This window comes from Podarcis filfolensis, assembly GCF_964270895.1.
Source record: "Podarcis filfolensis genome assembly, chromosome: 16".
Classification (NCBI taxonomy): Eukaryota; Metazoa; Chordata; class Lepidosauria; order Squamata; family Lacertidae; genus Podarcis; species Podarcis filfolensis.
The window spans coordinates 7,834,744-7,856,253 of NC_139620.1; the positions used below are offsets into that span (position 1 = coordinate 7,834,744).

The window sequence follows — 21,510 nt, forward strand, 5'->3', positions numbered from 1 at the left end:
GACTCTGGGGTTGCGGCGCTCATCTCGCTTTATTGGCTGAGGGAGCCGGCGTACAGCTTCCGGGTCATGTGGCCAGCATGACTAAGCCGCTTCTGGCGAACCAGAGCAGCGCACGGAAACGCCGTTTACCTTCCCGCCAGAGCAGTACCTATTTATCTACTTGCACTTTGACGTGCTTTTGAACTGCTAGGTTGGCAGGAGCAGGGACCGAGCAACGGGAGCTCACCCCGTTGCAGGGATTCGAACCGCCGACCTTCTGATCGGCAAGCCCTAGGCTCTGTGGTTTAACCCACAGTGCCACCCACATCCCTGAAGAACCAGTATGGTGTAGTTATTAGAGGTTTGGACTATGACCTGGGAGACCAGGGTTTGAATCCCCTGCTCAGCCATGAAGCTCGCTGGGTGACCTTGGGCCAATCACTGTCTCTCTTGGCCAGGGTTGTTGTGAGGATAAAATGGGGAGGAAGAGAACCATGTGCCCCACCTTGAGGTCCTTGGAGAAAAAGTGGTATATAAATCAATGACTAAATAAAGTTTGATGAGGTTCAAAGGAAGGTCTCCTGCTTGGGGCCTGATGCGACTGCTTAGCTTCAGCAATGTGGCTGCGTCATAGGCCTACAATTACTGCTGCCAATCAGATGCCTCGGGGATGCCCACAATCAGGCCACGAAGGCCGCAAGCCTTTTCTATTGTTTACTTCCTGATGGTTACTCCTAACTGGCTGTTTATGCTGTTGCATCTATGCTAATCTCTGAGCAGCAACAAACTCCCACTTCTGACACCAGTGTTGCACGCACCCAATTTCCAAGTGGTGGGAGACTCCAGAGCATCCTTTCTCAACCTGTGGGTCCCCAGATGTTGTTGGACTACAACTCCCATCACCCCTAGCTAGCAAGGCCAGAGCTCAGGGATGATGGGAGTTGTAGTCCATCAACATCTGGGGACCCACAGGTTGAGAACCGCTGCTCCAGAGGTTCCAGTCCTTACTCCGAGTTTGCTTTCTTTGGAATGATGGTCAACGGAGACTGTGGTGCCTTTAGGGTGTATGGTCTTATTCACACGCACAACCTGAGCGTAGGATGGAGACACTTACAGCACCAACACGCCAACAGATCTTGCATCCCCTTTGGGTTCCCAGGGAGGTCTCCAAACCATAGCTTTGGGGTCCAGCCCAGAGCAAGACATGCCTCTGTTTCTCCAGCTGCCAGGATCAGCCCAAACCCACCCCCTCCCCAGCCTCCCTTTGGCCTATCATTCTCCTTCCTAGAATGGTGTGACAGCCAGCCAGGTGAAGTGAAGAAAAGGCCCACCCATTTGCCTCCATGGCAACAGAGCTCACTCTTTAAGATGCTGATGACATCAGTATCTTGCTGAGCAATGAAGGCCAGTACTTTAACAAAGGAACTGGTTTGACCAGCCCAGCAGGTTGCCTGTCATAGAGTCTAACTTCACAAATACAGGATCACAGGCCTGGAAGGGACCAAGAGGCATCATTCAGACTGACCCCTCAAACCTATAACAACATATAGCCACCACAACCAGTAGCTGTTGACAGATCTGTTAGAACAGGAATGGGGAATTACATCAGCCAGGATCCCTGGCCATTGGCAGGGATGGGGGAGCTGATATAAATTGGAGCTGGAGTAATAATTCTCTCTATCTCTGCCATTTCCTCTTGATTGTCATTCTTATTAGAAAGATTCTCTCTTTGCCAAATAAACCTCCCTATCCAAATGGACCCCCCCCTCCAAAGTCTAACACTCTAACCACTATACCACACTGCCTACTCAATAATCCCGGCTAGATTTACCCTCTATGTTTCTGTGGTTTCCTCTAAATTGTCATTCCTATTAGATGCGTTCTCTTTTTGCCATCTAAACAGACCTGCCTCCCAAATCTTATTGCTGTGACCACTATGCTGCGCTACCTCTCGATAACCCTGGCTGGATTTGCCCTCTCTATCTCTGCTGTTTCTTCTTGATTGCCATTCAAATCAGATTCACTCTCTTTTTGCTGAATACCTTGAAGAAAAAGGAGGGCAGCCAGGCATGCAAGCAATTAGTGACATGCTCACACTAGCAAAAATGAATGATGAGGACATGACAAGCCACATCGGTGTGTGTGTGTGTGTGTGTTTGTGTGTGTGTGTGATACGGCTTGCAAGTTCACGAAAGCAGATCTCTCTCACTCTGTCTCTCTCTGTCTCTGTCTGTCTGTCTGTCTGTCTGTCTGTCTGTCTGTCTCTCTCTCTCTCTCTCTCTCTCTCTCTCTCTCTTTCCAAACAGGTTCCTTAAGAATAAAAAAGTCTTTGCAACCCAGATCAACCGGGTTGTTGTCCATTTCAGGAGTGGGTGACCCAGGAGCAACCGTCTGTCTCTAAGAAAAGCTTACAGAATAGTTTTTCTCTGTCTCTCATAGTAATAATAATAATAATAATAATAATAATAATAATAATAAATTTTATTTATATCCCGCCCTCCCCAGCCGAAGCCGGGCTCAGGGCAGCTAACAACAATAAAATAGTGCAGCATTCTAAAAACATTTCGTTATAAAAATTAATTAAAATCAAATTGATGTCAACCAAAGGAGGGAGTCACTAAAACTTGTGGACCTGAATTCTTGAAGCTGAATGTTGGAAGATTCTAACAGATAAAAGAAAGTGCTTCTTTGTGCAGCACAGGAGTGAACTCTGAAACTTGCTCCAGAAGGGACAGTGATGGCCTTAAAAGTGGATTAGGAATGATGATGATGATGATGATGATGATGATGGAGGAACCCGCAACAGGGGAGAGGACACAGAGCAACAATTCCAAGAGTGGTTTAAGAATCAGTCTCTCTTCCCAGGGGATTCTGGGATCTGCTGCTCTGTGAGGAGAATCACCGTCTCCTAATAACCCGCAGCACCTTTTACAAGCTACAGTTCCCAGGGTGCACTGCATGCTTAGAACAGAGCCTTAGTCCCACTTAAAGTAGGAACTGGGGAAGTATAAGAGGGACCCCTGACCATTAGGTCCAGTCATGACCGACTCTGGGGTTGTGGTGCTCATCTCGCTTTATTGGCTGAGGGAGCCGGCGTACAGCTTCCGGGTCATGTGGCCGGCATGACTAAGCCGCTTCTGGCGAACCAGAGCAGCGCACGGAAACACCGTTTACCTTCCCGCCAGAGCGGTACCTATTTATCTACTTGCACTTTGACATGCTTTTGAACTGCTAGGTAGGTTGGCAGGAGCAGGGACCGAGCAACGGGAGCTCACCCTGTCGCGAGGATTCGAACCACCGACCTTCTGATCGGCAAGTCCTAGGCTCTGTGGTTTAACCCACAGCGCCACCAGCGTCCTGGGGAAAGTATAATACCCCTTTAAATAGGGCTGTCATACGTCCAGGATTCGTCCGTCTAAAATAGCGCCCAAGCGGAATTTCTCAAAACCAGTAAAAAATATTCCAGGTCGTATGGCAGCCCATGTCGGAAGTGTTGATTTCTTGGCAGATTTCCTTTAAAATAGCTTTAAAGGTTTTTTGCACACACAAAAAGCTGAACAACTTTTGTTTCTGGGTTTTCACTTTTCGAAATATGGCAACCCTGTACAGATGGGACCTGATGCTACCCTCCCCATGAGGCCTAAATAAGACCTGCCTGTCTTCTGCACTTGGCCAACCCTTCACCCACCGCCTTCCAGATCTCTCTCCCTCCCTCTGCATAACTCACACAGTGCCAGGGGTTTTAAGAAGCGTTTGAGATGAGTTTGCAGTTTTCTCCCCTGGGGTGGGGGTGAAGAATGTTGATGTGAAGGCTGGGTCCATTTCTTGGCACTGAGAGGAAAGAAATGCCAGGATCTCTGCCAGCTGAACGTGGCAGCATGGGGACAGCGCCAGCATAGGCTAGCTTGGCAGATGCTGTCAGGTTGACTTGGCCGGCTCCACTGGACAGAGGGAGGGGGCCTCCAGCCTAGGGGCCAGATGTGACTCCCAAAGAATTCTGGGAACTGTAGTTAGTTCAGGATGCCGAGAATGGTTAAGAGACCCCCCATTCGCCTCTCACAACTACAATTCCCAGCATTCCCTGGAAAGAGAGATGGATGGTTAAACCATTTTGGAGAACAGTAGCTCTCTGTGACGGATGCGGGTGGCGCTGTGGGTTAAACCACAGAGCCTAGGACTTGCCGATCAGAAGGTGGGCGGTTCGAATCCCCACAATGGGGTGAGCTCCCGTTGCTCGGTCCCTGCTCCTGCCAACCTAGCAGTTCGGAAGCACCTTAAAGTGCAAGTAGATAAATAGGTACTGCTCCGGCGGGAAGGTAAACGCCGTTTCCGTGCACTGCTCTGGTTTGCCAGAAGCGGCTTAGTCCTGCTGGCCATATGACCCGGAAGCTGTACCTTGGCTCCCTTGGCCAATAAAGCGAGATGACCACCGCAACCCCAGAGTCGGCCACGACTGGACCTATTGGTCGGGGGTCCCTTTACCTTTGCCTTTAGCTCTCTGTGAAGAGAGAAAGGGTCCCTTAACAACTCTACAGCTCCCATAATTCTGGGAGGTTGCTATGCCGCCGATGCAGGATCATCACATAGTGCCACCCTCCTAGGGAGGGCCGCGGGTGGCGCTGTGGTCTAAATCTCTTGAGCTTGCCAATCGGAAGGTCGGCGGTTCGAATCCCCTCAACGGGGTGAGCTCCTGTTGCTCTGTCCCAGCTTCGGCCAACCCAGCAGTTTGAAAGCACGCTAGTGCAAGTAGATAAATAGGTACCATTGTGGCGGGAAGGTAAACGGCATTTCCGTGCACTCTGGCACTTGTCACAGTCATTTGTGCTCTAGTAGTGATTTAGTCATGCTAGTGACATGACTTGGAAAGCTGTCTGTGGACAAACGCCGGCTCCCTTGGCCTGAAAAGCGAGATGAGCGCCATACCCCATAGTCACCTTTGACTGTCTAGGGGCCCTTTACCTTTTACTCTTCTAGGGATGGCCAAACCTCTCCAACCTCCTAATTCTCTCTTCCTCCCCCCCTCCCCAGTTTTAAGTTTGCACCTTTTCTGCACCAAATTGTGGATTTTTTTAAAAAAAGTTTGTGCAAAATTTCCTATGCATTTCTGCGAACATTTCCCCCGAACATACACATGATGGGTTGTATGCAATATTAGTTCTGCTCAGAGTAGATTCATGGAAAATAATGGGCATGACTCACTTGTGTCTATTCATTTCAGTGAGTCTACTCTGAGTGTAACTTTGATGCAACATCCAATTCTATAGCAATTTATTTCATAATATGTATAGAGTGCTTAGCATTAATAAGCCATCTCAAAGTGGTTTATGATATACAAATTTAAATACGTTTAAAAATCAGTACAAAAAAAGCGAAATAGGCTTCTTCTTCTGGGTAAATTCTTCATCCTCGTGCTGCTCCTGTTGCCAGAGCTGACAGGCAGAGGATCCAACAGATGAGATAGGGGAACTGTGGGGCTACAGACTCTTCTGGCTGCCCCTCCATGGCTCACTAGGGGTGACCATCCACTGCGTCTCATGACGTCACAGTTCACAGTGCCATCTGTCTGTGGCCATGCAAACTGCAGCCTGACAACAACCCGACATTTTTATTCTATGTTAAGATATTGCTCTGATCAGAATGTTTCCCCAGATGTTTGCTGCTGATCCACCTGTCTTCTTACAACCAGTTGGGACGGGACACTTTTGCCTATCACTGACTCTGGTTCCCCCTGCTGTTGGTCTCCCTGCCTTCTGCCCTCTCAGTCCCATTGGACACCAGCCACCCTTGTCTCAGGTAAAGGTAAAGGTAAAGGGACCCCTGACCATTAGGTCCAGTCGTAACCGACTTTGGGGTTGCAGCTCTCATCTCGCTTTATTGGCCGAGGGAGCCGGCGTACAGCTTCCAGGTCATGTGGCCAGCATGACTAAACCGCTTGTGGCGAACCAGAGCAGCCCACGGAAACGCCGTTTACCTTCCCGCCGGAGCGGTACCTATTTATCTACTTGCACTTAGTCATGCTTTCGAACTGCTAGGTTGGCAGGAGCAGTGACCGAGCAATGGGAGCTCACCCCGTCGCGGGGATTTGAACCACTGACCTTCTGATCGGCAAGTCCTAGGCTCTGTGGTTTAACCCACAGCACCACCCACATCCCTTTTGTCTCAGGTACAGGGGTGCTAATTTGAATAAAATATTGGAGGGGTCCCCAGGTAAGCCCCGCCCTGCATAATTGATCACACACACACACACACACCCCATTTGAATGGCCATGCCCATCAACTTTGGGGGCCCTCAAATATTTTATTTTGGGGGCCAAAGGGACCTTGGCCTCTAGGACATGGCTCCTATGCTCAGGTTGAAGAAATTGGAGACCAAACAGTCAAATGAAGTCCAGAAATTGGCTCAACAAAGCTTCCTTCCTTCCTTTCACTATCGACTCCATCTTGAAGCTGCTAGGCTCCACCCATGAAACAGCACATCCTGTCAGGCCCATGCTGGCTACACCTCTGACAGTCATTGTGAAATCAAAAGTTGACAGTCGCCTCATTTAATACTCATCAAGCAAACTGTAACAGTGAGTTCCGATGATATGATGTCATGCATTCCTCAAACTGTGCCTGGCAAAGTAGTTACTCTCTGACATGCCTTAAGGTTTCAAAATATGATGGTGGAGATAATGGGGAGCTGCCTCCCCCAATTTCCCTCTCTGACTCTGGTTCACAAAGATGTAGAAATTGCATATTTTTGGCTTCTCTCTGTGTGTGGGGGTGTGTGAAACAGCACAGTGTTTAGATGCAGCAAGAATGGAGAACCTTAAGTCCATGGGTCAAACGTGGCCCTCCAAATATATCTATCCGGCCCTCAGAACCAGCCCCCCAAGCCACACCCTCACCAACCCTTGAGTATTTTGGCCTGGCTGGAGATAGGTCGTCTTGCTTGCCTGGATGAAGGATAGAGAGAAAAAGAGTGTGTGTGTGTGTGTGTGTGTGTGTGTGTGTGTGTGCAGAAAAGAGACTACTATACAAAGGTACAAAATTCACATTGGTAAAAAATTCACAAAGGTAAAAATTCACCCCTGGCATGTGGCCCTCAGAAGGTTGGAATGTGGCCCTCGGAGCTGAGAAAGATTCCTCTCCTGCTGAAATACAGGCCTGATTCATTGTCAGCCTTTCTCTGAAGATTTATGTATGTATTTATTACATTTATATCCCAACTTTCCGCCGTGGAATTCAAGATGGCATACATGCTTCCCTGCCTCCCCCCATTTTGTCCTTGCGACGACCCTGTGAGGTGGGTTAGGCTGAGAGGCCCAAGGCCACACCCAGTGAGCTTTACCCTGGTCTTCCATGTCCTAGTGTAGCACTCTAACCGCTAGACCACACTGTCGTTTCCTTCTTTCCCAGAGAGCTCGCTGAGGCTCCCCCTTTCTCCTTCTTGGTGTATCAGGGGTTTGTGTCTTTGCTTTCACATCACAATGGCCACATTCACACCATACATTGCAGCTCAGGGAGGGGAAATGGGTGTCTCCTAACAACTCTCAGGGAGGGATGCGGGTGGCGCTGTGGTCTAAACCACAGAGCCTAGGGTTTGCCGATCAGAAGGTCGGTGGTTCGAATCCCCGCGACGGGGTGAGCTCCCGTTGCTCGGTCCCTGCTCCTGCCAACCTAGCAGTTCGAAAGCATGTCAAAGTGCAAGTAGATAAATAGGTACCACTCCGGTGGGAAGGAAAATGACGTTTCCATGCGCTGCTCTGGTTCGCCAGAAGTGGCTTAGTCAGGCTGGCCACATGACCCAGAAGCTGTACGCCGGTTCCCTTGGCCAATAAAGCAAGATGAGCGCCACAACCCCAGAGTCGGTCACGACTAGACCTAATGGTCAGGGGTCCCTTTACCTTTACCTAAAAACTCTCAGCACCCATAACAAACCACAGCTCCCAGAATTCTTTGTGGGGCTCCATGACTGTTTAAAGTGGTATCATTGCACTATAAACAGGCTCCCCCCCATTTTTTTTTGGAAGCTCTCCTTTCTTCAGGGAGTTTAGAACTGACCCCCCTATACCCCTCAGAGAGCTACAGTTCCCAAAAATCCCTGCGAAGAGGGCTTGAGTCTTAAACCACTCTGGGAATTGTAGCTCTGCGAAGGGAACGGGGATGTGTGTCTCGTAACAACTCTCGGTGACCATAACAAACAACAGCTCCCAGAATTCTTTTATTTTGGGGGGGGACACGCCTGGCTGTTTAAAGGGATATTATTGTGCTTTGAATGCATGGTGTGAATGTGGCCTTGAAAATTTCAAAATATGATGTGGTTCAGAAATTTGAATAAATAAATGTTGTGAGGGGGGAGGCAATGCTGTCACAAGCAGTTGGCCATTCTTCACTGGGGAGCTGGTGCGTGACACATGGCCTTGCTTATCCTCTGAGTCCCACGGCACGTGCCTCTGTTTCTCCAGCCAAAGGTGCTTCCTTCCGGGGTTGGAAAGCTGTGACGTCCTCGCCTTGTCCCAGTTCTCCGGAAATCTATTATCTACCCTTGGCGATGGCATGGAGCTCGACTGGCCCAGATTAGCATATGGGTGAGCGAGACAGAGTTATGCGCGTGTGGGCACACGAAACAGGCCGGGCCGGTGTTCCTTGCTGCTGGTGTTCCCAGAATCCCAGGTCATCTGAACGTGTTCGGGCTCAGCAACAGGAGGCTGGCGACGGTTTGCGAAAACGGGGGGGAAAGCCCCTGTTATTGCAAGCCTCCACAGAAGGAAGGAATGTGTGTCAATCAATCAGCGTTTGCTGTTGCCGACAGGCCGGAGTTGATCAAGATGGGGGGCGAGGAACGACAATGAAAAATGTGGGAAGCTCTCTTCTGAAAATGGGGCTTGTTGGTTTAAGAACGTAAGGACGGACCCTCCAAGTGCCCCTATTTTCCAGGGAATTTCCTAGATTTACAGAATTCGTCCTGGTTTCTGATTTGATCCTGGAATGTCCCGCTTTTCCTTGTTGTTGTTTAGTCGTGTCCAACTCTTCGTGACCCCCTGGACCAGAGCACGCCAGGCACTCCTGTCTTCCACTGCCTCCCGCAGTTTGGTCAAACCCATGTTCGTAGCTTTGAGAACACTGTCCCACCATCTCGTCCTCTGTCGTCCCCTTCTCCTTGTGCCCTCCATCTTTCCCAACATCAGGGTCTTTTCCAGGGAGTCTTCTCTTCTCATGAGGTGGCCAAAGTACTGATTTCCCTCAGAATGGATAGGTTTTCCTTAAAGGTAAAGGTAAAGGGACCCCTGACCATTAGGTCAAGTCGTGACCGACTCTGGGGTTGAGGCGCTCATCTCGCTTTACTGGCCGAGGGAGCCGGTGTATAGCTTCTGGGTCATGTGACCAGCATGACTAAGCCGTTTCTGGCGAACCAGAGCAGTGCACAGAAACGCCGTTTACCTTCCCGCCGGAGCGGTACCTATTTATCTACTTGCACTTTGATGTGCTTTCAAACTGCTAGGTTGGTAGGAGCAGGGACTGAGCAACGGAAGCTCACCCCGTTGCGGGGATTCGAACCGCCGACCTTCTGATCGGCAAGTCCTAGGCTCTGTGGTTTAACCCACAGTGCCACCCACATCCCTAGGTTTTCCTTAGGTTGTCCCTATTCTCACTGGAGAAATATTGAAGGAATAATGTGACCCCCAAGCCAAGCATATAAGGCAGCTCTGTACAGTGGTACCTCGGGTTACATATCCTTCAGGTTACATATGCTTCAGGTTACAGACTCCGCTAACCCAGAAATAGTACCTCAGGTTAAGAACTTTGCTTCAGGATGAGAAGAGAAATTGTGCTCCGGCGGCGCGTCAGCAGCAGGAGACCCCATTAGCTAAAGTGGTGCTTCAGGTTAAGAACAGTTTCAGGTTAGGAACGGACCTTCAGAACAAATTAAGTACTTAACCCGAGGTACCACTGTATAGGGTTTTGTTTTTTTAAGGTTTAATGCTTTATTATGTTTTTATATATGTTGGAAGCTGCCCAGCTGCCCTGAGCTGGGGCAACCCAGTCAGATGGGCAGGGAATAATAATAATAATAATAATAATAATAATAATAATAATAATAGTAATAATAATAATAATAATGGAAGTCCTCATTTTCATCGGAGAAATGTTGAAGGGTATTTAAGACGATCCCTGTCTGATCAGGCCAATGGTCCGTCTAGTCCACGTTGTCACCACAGTAATCATTTCCCCTTGGGGTGCTGGACTAGGACTTAGGAGAGAGCTGGGTTCAAATCCCGGCTTGGCCTTGAAGCTCACTGAGTGAGACCTTGCCACAGTCTGTGCGTCTCAGCCTGGCCTACCTCACAGGGCGGTTGTGAGGATGAAATGAGAAGAGCAGAACCATGTATGTCACCTTCAGCTCATTGGAGGAAAAGGTGGACCATAAGTGCAATTTTGAATGAATGAATGAATAAAACAACCTGAGATGCGTTGCCAGGTCTCGCAAAACCTACACAATGTTAATTTGATTTTCCCCCTTTTTTTAAGTGTGACATGTCAGAGTCAAAACACTGGGCCTCTCGGCAGCGCATAGGGGTTGTTGCTTTGTACGCCGAAGGATCTTTCCGGTAATTCTTGCCCGGCTGCCTCTTCTGCATTCCAGTGTTATCTCTCTGTGGGCCAAAGCAGCAAAACATAGCCTTATTACTATTATTGTCAAATAACTTAGCTGTTTTACAAGGCCACTTAATACTGAGTCAGGCAATTGGTCCATAAGGCCCAGGAATGCCTAAGCAAGGCCTGAGGGGGAACTTCCTGAGGCAGGGGGAGAAATCGGATCCAGGTTTCAGCCAAATCTATCAAATCTACACTTTCGGAAACGAAAACACAGCAATGGACTCGTAATCTGGTGAACCGGGTTCGCTTCCCCGCTCCTCCACATGCAGCTGCTGGGTGACCTTGGGCCAGTCACACTTCTCTGAAGTCTCTCAGCCCCACTCAATTCACAGAGTGTTTGTTGTGGGGGAGGAAGGGAAAGGAGATTGTTAGCCGCTTTGAGACTCCTTCGGGTAGTGATAAAGCGGGATATCAAATTCAAACTCTTCTTCTTCTTCATCCGTTGAAATTTGCACTTCTCTGAGTTTTGCTATGCAGTCCATCAGTCAAACCATATTGACAAAAATGCATTTATTGGGGAAATTGTGTGTATTTGTTAATTGATTGATTGATTGATTGATTGATTTCCATCCCACCTTTTTCCCCCTCAAGGAGCTCAAAGTGACATACAGTGGTACCTCGAGTTAAGTACTTAATTTGTTCCGGAGGTCCGTTCTTAACCTGAAACTGGCAATACTGATGAATATTGATGAGTTAGGATAACTAGGGTGTGCCGTGATACTTCGCTTAGATATTTTGTGTTAGCCACCTGAGTCGTTTGAGTTTGGGTTCATTGGCTTTGTTGCTTTTTATTATGCTTTGCCCTGGCTGGGGCCACTCAGGGCGGCTTCCAAAGTATATACAGTGGTACCTCGGGTTAAGAACGTAATTCGTTCTGGAGGTCTGTTCTTAACCTGAAACTGTTCTTAACCTGAAGCACCACTTTAGCTAATGGGGCCTCCTGCTGCTACCGCGCTGCCGGAGCACAATTTCTGTTCTCATCCTGAAGCAAAGTTCTTAACCCGAGGTACTATTTCTGGGTTAGCGGAGTCTGTAACCTGAAGCGTATGTAACCTGAAGCGTATGTAACCCAAGGTACCACTGTACACAGTTCTCTCCATGCCGTCTGAAAGGTAGGCTAGGCTGAGGGGCAGTGGCTGGGCCTGAGATCATACCCAGTGAGCTTCATGGCTGAGTGGTGAGATTCAAACTCCAATCTCCCTCTCGGGTCCTAGTTGACCACTCTAACCACTGCACCACCGCTGCCTCTTTACCCCCTTCCTTCTGTTATCTGCCTCTTGTGCTGGTCTAGAAGGTAGGGCACATTGGTCTACATTTAGAATGAGTGTGTAGCCAGCACAGCCAGTGGTCAGGTATAGGGATGGAGGGGAATTTTTTCAGTTCGAACTTAAAGTCAAACCTACTGATTCACCTGAAGCAATGCATGAATCGAATTGTGGCCAACCTTTGAAATTCGAACTTTACCAAATTTTGCAATGCAATTCTCCAGCTGAGTAATGGATACAAAAAATTCACCCATGACACCAAAGTGTGCATCTGTTAGTGGAACTAACATGTCAAATATGCATTGTGTTACCCAAAATTGCTTTGCAAAAATGCAAAAATTTTGCATGCAAAATTGTGTATGCCAGGAGTCATGCACAAAAAATGAATTCTTCGATTCAAGCTGATGAATTCTCATAAGGCTTTTTTTTGTGGGGAGGGTGAGGATCTGCAAACTGATGTGCAGGTGTGGAGAACTGAACTGAATATTGGGGAAAAGGAGGAATGGATTTGCCTATTCTGAACCCCTTCCCGTTCCCAAAGCAGTCTATAACAAATTGAGCTACTCTGCTTCTGCTAAAGCAGTGTTCAAAAACAGGAAGGACTGGAGGAGGCTGGTGATTTGGGGAGGAGCCCAGGAGTGTTTGTGTGTTTGTGTGTTTGTGTGTGTGGTGGTGGGGGGTCGGTGACCGCATTTTTCCAATAGCAGGTAAGTGACTGCTGTAGACTGAACTAAATGTGAGTGGATTTGGGAAAGAGATTATGAGCTTGCAGAGTCGGAGCGGGGGAAAGCTGCAGCTTAGCATCGTCATTCGAGAACATTGAAAAATAACTCTCCATTTGATACTTCGCTCTGAGGTCATTAACACTGAAGTGCAGCTGATTACAATGCTGCTAACGACAACAAAACAGTATATTGCACAAAAACAGAAATATAACCCCATCCCCATCCCCATATCTGATTGGCTAAGGAAAACCTGGCAAACTATCTTAACGATAAACCTTACACATAAGAAAAATGCAATATGTAATACTCAAGAAAACACATTTGTTAAGAAGTGGGCCTTTTCTGGAATGACAATATAAATGATTGTATTATCTCACGGCGCTATAGCCTTTTTTGTTACCATATTTTTTGCTCTATAAGACTCACTTTTTCCCTCCTAAAAAGTAAGAGGAAATGTGTGTGCGTCTTAGGGAGCGAATGCAGGCTGCACAGCTATCCCAAAAGCCAGAGCAGCAAGAGGGATTGCTGCTTTCACTGCACAGCGATCCCTCTTGCTGTTCTGGCTTCTGGGATTCAAAATATTTTTTTTCTTGTTTTCCTCCTCCAAAAACTAGGTGCGTCTTGTGGTCTGGTGCGTCTTATAGAGTGAAAAATACGGTATATTATCCCTTACCTCCCACATGCCATTTTCTTCCCCCGCTTTCTCTTTCATTTGTTTTCTTTTTATTCATTCATTCATTCATTCATTTGATTTATTTATTGAATTTATATTCTGCCCTATACCCAGAAGTCTCAGGGCAGCTCACAGAACAAAACCAGAACTCAAAACCACAAAATATATAATCAAAATAAAAACAATAACCCAATAACACCCTCTCCCATAAAAACCCCACATTTTAAAAGGGCATGTGTCAATCAAATCAACCAAAAGCCTGGTTGAGAAGGAACGTCCCACAGACGGGGAGCGACTGCAGAGAAGGCCCGTTCTCGTGTTGCCACGTTCTTGTGCAGTTTTCTTCTTAGGAAACAAGGATGTTTGATATATAAAACAGTTTGGAATTGTGATAATATAGCAATTTAGCATCAATCAATTTATTTTTTAGAAAAGGGAGCTCTGGAGGCAGTGAGGAAAGGATGAGTGTGTGGGGGTCATCCCCCCCCCCCATCCTTGGGAAGGTTGGTAAATATTGTGGATCTCTAACGGGCTGGGCATTGAAGCCAGGCACTGATTCTTCTACAAAATAAAAATATTTTCCGCACCAAGCGTTCCATGATGCGTAATTCCTTCTACTGCTGATGGTTAAGTCATGAAAATAGCAGGATCCTTCTGCAAGAGGGAGATATCGACTGGCTTGGGGAATCCTGAGGTTTACAGATGTTGAAATCTATTTAGGAAGAAATGCTAAGGGGAGGGAAACAAACAAACAAACCCTCCAGCAAAACAAGAATTGAGCATGCTCAGCGACCACAAAATGCCAGCTGATTGTTGGCAGGGATGGATGTATCATTCATGTGGTCATCTTTAATCCACTGGTAACTGTTGAATGGGATGTGGGGGGCGCTGTGGGTTAAACCACAGAGCCTAGGACTTGCCGATCAGAAGGTCGGCGGTTCGAATCCCCGTGACGGGGTGCGCTCCCGTTGCTCGGTCCCTGCTCCTGCCCACCTAGCAGTTCAAAAGCACATCAAAGTGCAAGTAGATAAATAGGTACCACTCCAGCGGGAAGGTAAACCGCGTTTCTGTGTGCTGCTCTGGTTTGCCAGAAGCGGCTTAGTCATGCTGGTCACATGACCCAGAAGCTGTACGCAGGCTCCCTCGGCCAATAAAGCGAGATGAGCGCAGCAACCCCAGAGTTGGTCACGACTGGACCTAATGGTCAGGGGTCCCTTTAACTTTACCTTTAACTGTTGAATGTTGAAGGGAAAGAGGCGATGTTCCACATACATTCATTCGGAGTGCAGATCTGTGATCTGGAGAGATCTGAATGAGTAAACAGAACCCCTATAATCAGATGCTGTGATTTCCTGGCCTTCAGTGGAAAACTGGCACACCTGGGGTCAGGAAGGAACCTGCATCTATCCAGCGATTGTTAGACTACAACTCCCATAAATGCTGAACTTCCTGTCTGAGTCTGTCTGAGCCTGACTTAAATTCAAAATCTTGCAAGATCGTCCTGACTGAATCTGACTTAAATCCAAGCCTCACTAGATCAAACTATTTGATCCTGAGTTAAATTCAAAACCTTGCTAGATCACCCTGTCTCAGACCCCCCAGGTGTCCCTATTTTCCAGGGACGTCCCTGATTTAGAGAAGCTGTCCTCGTTTCTGATATAATCCTGGAACGTCCTGTTTTTCCTTAGGAAGTCCATATTTTCATAGGAGAAATGTTGGAGGGTATGATTGGATGACCCTATTTGCACTGGAGGGTATGGAGTTATTCAACCCCCGAGTTATCTGAAGGCAATCCTACATAGGGAAGGTTTTTAAAAAATGTTTAATGTTTTATTATGTTTTCATATATGTTGGAAGCTGCCCAGAGAGGCTGGGACAACCCAGCGTGGGGTATAAATAGTAAAATTCATTGTGGAATGGGACGTCCCTATTTTCATCGGAGAAACGTTGGAGGGTATGCTTGTCTGAACCCGACTTAAATCCAAGCCTTGCTAGATCTTCCTGCCTGAGCCTGACTTAAATTCAAAATCTTGCTAGGTCACCCTGCTAGTTCAAGCCTTGCTAGGGCATCCTGTTTACTTTTCCTGGCCAAAATCAAAATCAAACTACCCCTCCCCCCCAAAAAAATGTCCCAGCGTGAGCGACGGCCAGTCGTGTTTTTCTGCAAACGGTGGCTGAGCGAGTGAGTCAGCGCATGAAATACATTTTCCTGGAGGGCTTCCACCGCCTTCCCGAGGCCCCGGCAGAGAGTCTGTAACACAAACTCTCCCCTTGTGTGTCTTCTGCAGCCTGTACACACACACACACACAAGGTGTTGTTGTTGGGGGCTTCTCCCCCCCCCGCCCAGCCCTTCCTTGGTTGCATGCGGAATCTTGCAAAAGGAAAGTTTGTTTGTGGACGACTGGACAGGGCCGAGACTGGCTGCTAAGCTTTGCGGGTTGTTGTTGACAAGCCAGGAAGGCAGTGCCCTGTGTCAGTAGCAGTGCGGGCTGCAGCCTGGGGGGGGGGGGGGAGTCCAGGCGTGGGCGGTGTCTGTGGAAAGAGAAACCGTACACCAGCAAAGTCTTTTAGCTTAATGGAGCACTGATCCTTTGAACAACCACCCCCCTTCCTTGTTTCCCCCGATTCTGGCTGCCCACAGCTGTATAAAAAGCACTGCCCTGTTCCCCCACTGACATTATCCTTGCAAGCGTCCGTCTTCAGGGTAAGTGGCAATCCTTGGGAAGGGGCACGGTGCCAGCTGGTGACAGAGGCTGGGCCCCCCTTTTTTGGTCATGGGGTGTGCATGTGTGTGTGTGAGAGAGAGGGAGAGATATGGGGCAGTGCAGTTATGGGAGTGCAAAGTCTGCTGACTAACGAAAAGAATTTTGGGAGGCGATGAATCACTTGAAAACACCCATCCAAGCCACCATTTCATTCATGGATTACATGCATGCATTGAGGTGTGTTAGAAAAATCTGCAGTAGAGGAGGGTCATCTGTTTGAGGTACAGTGGTACCTCGGGTTACAGATGCTTCAGGTTACAGACGCTTCAGGTTACAGACTCCACTAACCCAGAAATAGTACCTCGGGTTAAGAACTTTGCTTCAGGATGAGAACAGAAATCGCACGGAGGCCCCATTAGCTAAAGTGGTACCTCAGGTTAAGAACAGTTTCAGGTTAAGAACGGACCTCCGGAATGAATTAAGTTCTTAACCAGAGGTACCACTGTACTGGTGAGATTCTGAGATAAGCTCAGAGGTTTAAGAAGTTCTGGGCTCCTCCCCTCAAAAAAATATATATATATTGCAGAATGGGAAAAATTTCAGAAAAGGGCAACCACAAATGTCAAGGGGGTTGGAGTGAGCCCCCACCCCATGAGGAAAGATTTTTAGAAGACATCTGAAGGCAGCCCTGTTTAGGGAAGCTTTTAATGTTTGATGCATTACGGTATTTTAATATTTTGTTGGAAGCCGCCCAGAGTGGCTGGGGAAGCCCAGCCAGATGGGTGGGGTAAAAATAAATTATTATTATTATTATTATTATTATTATTATTATTATTATTATTATTTCAGCATCTGGGACTTTTTAGCTTAGAGAAATGACCATTAAGAGGTGGCGCGAGAGAAGTTTATATAATGATGCACGAGGACAGAGAAAAAGCGTTTCTCCTTCTCTCATAACACCAGAGTTTGAAGTGAATGTGGGAAGGGTCAGAGCGGATAAAAGGAAGGGCTTTTTCATGCAGTGCAGAGTTAAACTGTGGAACTCCCCGCAGGAGGCAGTGGCCGATGGCGACCGACTTGGGTGGCTTCAAGAAAAAGGATTAGAGAAATTTTCATGGGGGAGGAGGAGATGGCTATCGATGGCTACTAGCCACGATGGCTCGGCTCTGCCTCCACAGGCAGCAGTGCTTCTGAACGCCAGTTACTGGAACCTGCAGCAGGGGCGAAGACCACTGTGAGAACAGGGTTCTGGATTGTATGGGCCAGGGTCTGATCCCACAGGACTCCTCCTCTGCTCTTACGTTTAAGAAACAAGTGGGCAATGCGATCCTAAGCACTTTGACTTGAGAGCCAGTGAACTTTGGGAGACACATACCCTAAGTAAATATGTTAATGACTGTCTCTGTCCATTCAGTTATCTCCCTATATGTATCTATTCTCTCATAATAACACTGTATTATATGAAGGGCACTTCCAGATAGATGCTGTTTTCCACTGAGATCCAAGCATGTACTGGCAAATCTGGGTTGGGCAATTAAAATCGATTGGGAGGTCTTGCATAAACCCACTTTCCCCCACCCCACCCTGGACTTTTTGCAGGAAGGAAAGTGATGGGGAAATGCACCAGAGAGAGCGTGTTGGGTCGCAGCTGATTGACACGACGTCGTCTAACGAATCAGAACGAAATGCTCAATAAATAGCAGAGGCCATCTAACCTCCCGGCAAACTTTGTGCAAACAAATGAGGATGAGTGCCGGATAAACCAGTCACGTGGAAGTGACATGACACACCAGAATCCAAAATAGCCCACAAGATGTGCTTCGTAGCCACTAGCGTAGATAGAATCACAGACGTGTGTCTGTAAGGGCATACCCACATTTCCTGTTGTCCCGCTGCTTCCTGCCCAGGGAAAACTGCTCTTTAATGCTCAATCAGAACAAATGGCTGTTGTAAGAACTGGGGTTGGATTTGAAGTCCACCTCCCTATCGAGGGACTCAAGATCCCTCGAGGTCTGCTGTTGGTCAGAGATACAACAGAGGTGACAATTTGGGTTTCCCCTGGATTGCCATTTATTCTGATCTGTCTCTAAAGAGTGGGTTTTTCCTTGGAAAGGAGCAGGGCAAGGGGAAAACAGCTTGGACCTGTGCTTTATTGAGCATGACAGAAGCAGAAGTGTAGATGAGCCCTCTATCAATCATCTATCTATCATCTCTCTCTATAGCTATCTCTATCTATCTATCTATCTATCTATCTATCTATCTATCTATCTATCATCTATCTATCTATCTATCTATCTATCATCTATCTAATCTATCTGTCATCTATATCTATCTATCTATCTATATCTATCTATCTATCTATCTATATCTATCTGTCATCTATCTATCTATATCTATCATCTATCATCTATCATCTATCATCTATCATCTCTATATCTATCTATCTATCTATCTATCTATCATCTATCTATCTATCATCTATCTATCTATCTATCTATCTATCTATCTATCTATATCTATCTATCTATCTATCTATCTATCTATCTATCTATCTATCTATCATCTATCTATCTATCTATCTAATCTATCATCTGTCTATCTATCTATCATCTATCTATATCTGTCTATCTATCATCTATCTATCTATCTATCTATCTATCTATCTATCTATCTATCTATATCTATCTATCTATCTATCTATCTATCTATCATCTATCTATCTATCATCTCTATCTATCTATCTATCATCTATCTATCTATCTATCTATCTATCTATCTATCTATCTATCTATATCTATCTATCATCATCATCTATCATCATCATTATCTATCTATCTATCTATCTATCTATCTATCTATCTATCTATCTATCATCTATCTATTATCTATCTATCATCTATCATCTATCATCTATCATCTATCATCTATCATCTATCTATCTATCTATCTATCTATCTATCTATCTATCTATCTCTATCGTTGTGGCACACAGGTTTAAAACATTGCCAGCAAAACAGAGCCTCCAAATTCAGGGTCAGTGTATCCTGAAAACCAGGTGCTAAAGACAAATTGCAAAAAACAACAACGTGGAACGTTGCCTCCATGCCTTGCTTGTCGGTTTCTGGGAGATTCCTGGGTCTCTCGCTGAGGAGGGCTTTTCTTACATTTTAAAGAGTGCTATTAATTCTCAGTCCAGCCAGCTAACCAGCGTAAGGACCAGCCAGATTTGACGTTGGTCACCTATTTTGGAGCTAATTGCCTTTTAAGACAATTAGCTGGTGTGGTATGGGGAGCCAGTTCGCAGGGCTGTGGGACGGAGGGGAAAGTGTCACCCCTGACCCCAAAGTCGCGTTTAGAAGTGCTTTAGTTGCCGCGGGAGGAAAGTGATGCAATCCTATCCATGCTTTCGCCCTGAATTCAGCAGGACTGGTTTGCAAGAGGGCATCCATAGGATCCGGCCCACACATCCATGCAACTGAATTCACCTCCTCACATTTACCCCAAAGTAAGCCTCATTGAGTTAGAGGTGGCTTATTCCCAAGTCAGCGTGCAGCGCAATACAATTGATTAATCTATGGATGGAAAGATACAACTGATGTGTGCATTGTTATTTCTTACTGTTAATTCTTTTCAGTGGTGTTTTGAGTTCCTAATTTCCACAGAGGGAGGCGAGCTCCTTGCCCTCTTAACAACCAGTTCCCTTCTCCTTGGGACTTGACCACTTTCTAATATTTTGGGGATACAATGTCCTGCAGAAATGTACTAGGATCAAACCACAGTCAGAGTTGATGGGGAGAAATGTGATTCAGCTCACATTTAAAGATGAATCCTAGTTTCCACATCCCAAAATGATTCACAAATGGAAACACAGCCATTTTAGGAAATCTGCGCTTCTCTGAATTTTGCAATCCAGTTTCTTTAGCGGAGTAACATGTATAATGATGTACAGACTGGGGTTAAAGTGTGCATAGAAATGGATCTCTTAGTGAAACTAACCCGCCACAAATGCATTCTATTGGGGAACGTTGCAAATAGGTGCATAAGAAGATTGCGAACATCAGGAGAAGTTTGCGCGAATATGCTGATAGGTTTTCACGAGAAGAAAAGAAAGGTCGAGGGCTTCTGAGAGCGGGTTGATGCAGCTATGCTGAAGGAGGATGGGAAAACTCCAGAATGGCCAGTTTTAGTGCTTTATTAAAGGAAAGTGTAAGCTTACAACGCTCCCTGCAGAGCCTCACTGCTCTTATGTTAAGCATTACTTATGCACAAAGCAAACTACGTAAACAGGCACCAATAATCCAGTTAACTCACCCCTGGCTTAGAGGCCCCCTTCCATCTCTCAGATAAGGTGGTACTTTATCTCTCATCCATCTCTCAGATAAGTTAGAAGCTTTCATCCCTCTCTCAGATAAGGTAGAAGCTTATCTCTCATCCATCTCTCAGATAAAGCAGTAGCTGGCAGCAATCAGTGTGAGAGGTCTCGTTTCTCCCAACTTGCTAAGTACCCCAAGCAAGCCAACTAATACTGTATTTTTTGCTCTATAGGACTCGCTTTTTCCCTCCTAAAATGGAGCAAATGCAGGCTGCACAGCTATCCCAGAAGCCAGAACAGCAAGAGGGATCGCTGCTTTCACTGTGCAGCAATCCCTCTAGCTGTTCTGGCCTCTGAGATTCAGAATATTTTTTTTCTTGTTTTCCTCCTCCAAAAACTAGGTGTGTCTTGTGGTCTGGTGCGTCTTATAGAGCGAAAAATACGGTATATGCCCAAGCACGCGAATAAGCCGATTTGATCTTGTTCTTTTTTAAAAAATAAATAAAAATTTATTAACAATTTCAACACAACAATATATCAAAACATATCATATTCATTATTTCCCCCCCCTTTCCCCCATTCCCCATCAAACCCTCTCCACCCCCCGGGACTTCCCTCAGTTCCTCTCTCTGATTTCTCTGCATATTATAAAATTATTTCAATCCTTATATCATCTATCTACCATGTTATCAATCACTAAATTTGTGTGTGTTTATTCAAAACCTGCCAAGGAGTCCAATTCATTTTGTTGTCTTTTTAAATACTTTGTAAAAAGTTCCCATTCTTCTTTGAAGACACTGTTGTCCTTACCTCGCAGTTTGTATGTCAGTTTAGCCAATTCTGCATAGTTCATTGGTTTCTCTTGCCACTGTTCCTTTGTCGGGGTTTCCTCATTCTTCCATCCTTGTGTTCTTGCCGCTGTTGTAGCATACACGAATAAATTCTTTGTTTTCCTTGGCAGGTCTTGTCCTACAACCCCTAACAAAAATGCTTCTGGTTTTTTTTTTACAAATGTTATTTTAAACACTTTCTTCAATTCATTATATATCATTTCCCAAAATTTTTTAACTTCTCTACATTCCCACCACATATGACGTGATCTTCTTCTTGCAGCAAGTGACAATTGGTCCTGGGGTTATCTTGGCTAGCAAGGTGGCGTTTACAGGCCTTCTGGAATGTTTTCGCCTTTGCCTCTAGGCAGTATCG

The 21,510-nt window shown here is 46.4% G+C and overlaps 1 protein-coding gene across 1 annotated transcript in view; it reads left to right on the top strand.

The window, feature by feature from the left end:
* LOC310751904 (protein S100-A4-like) overlaps positions 1-21,510 on the top strand; it is a 196,358-nt gene that overhangs the window by 70,161 nt on the left and 104,687 nt on the right. The gene's annotated exons all lie outside the window — the stretch shown is intronic.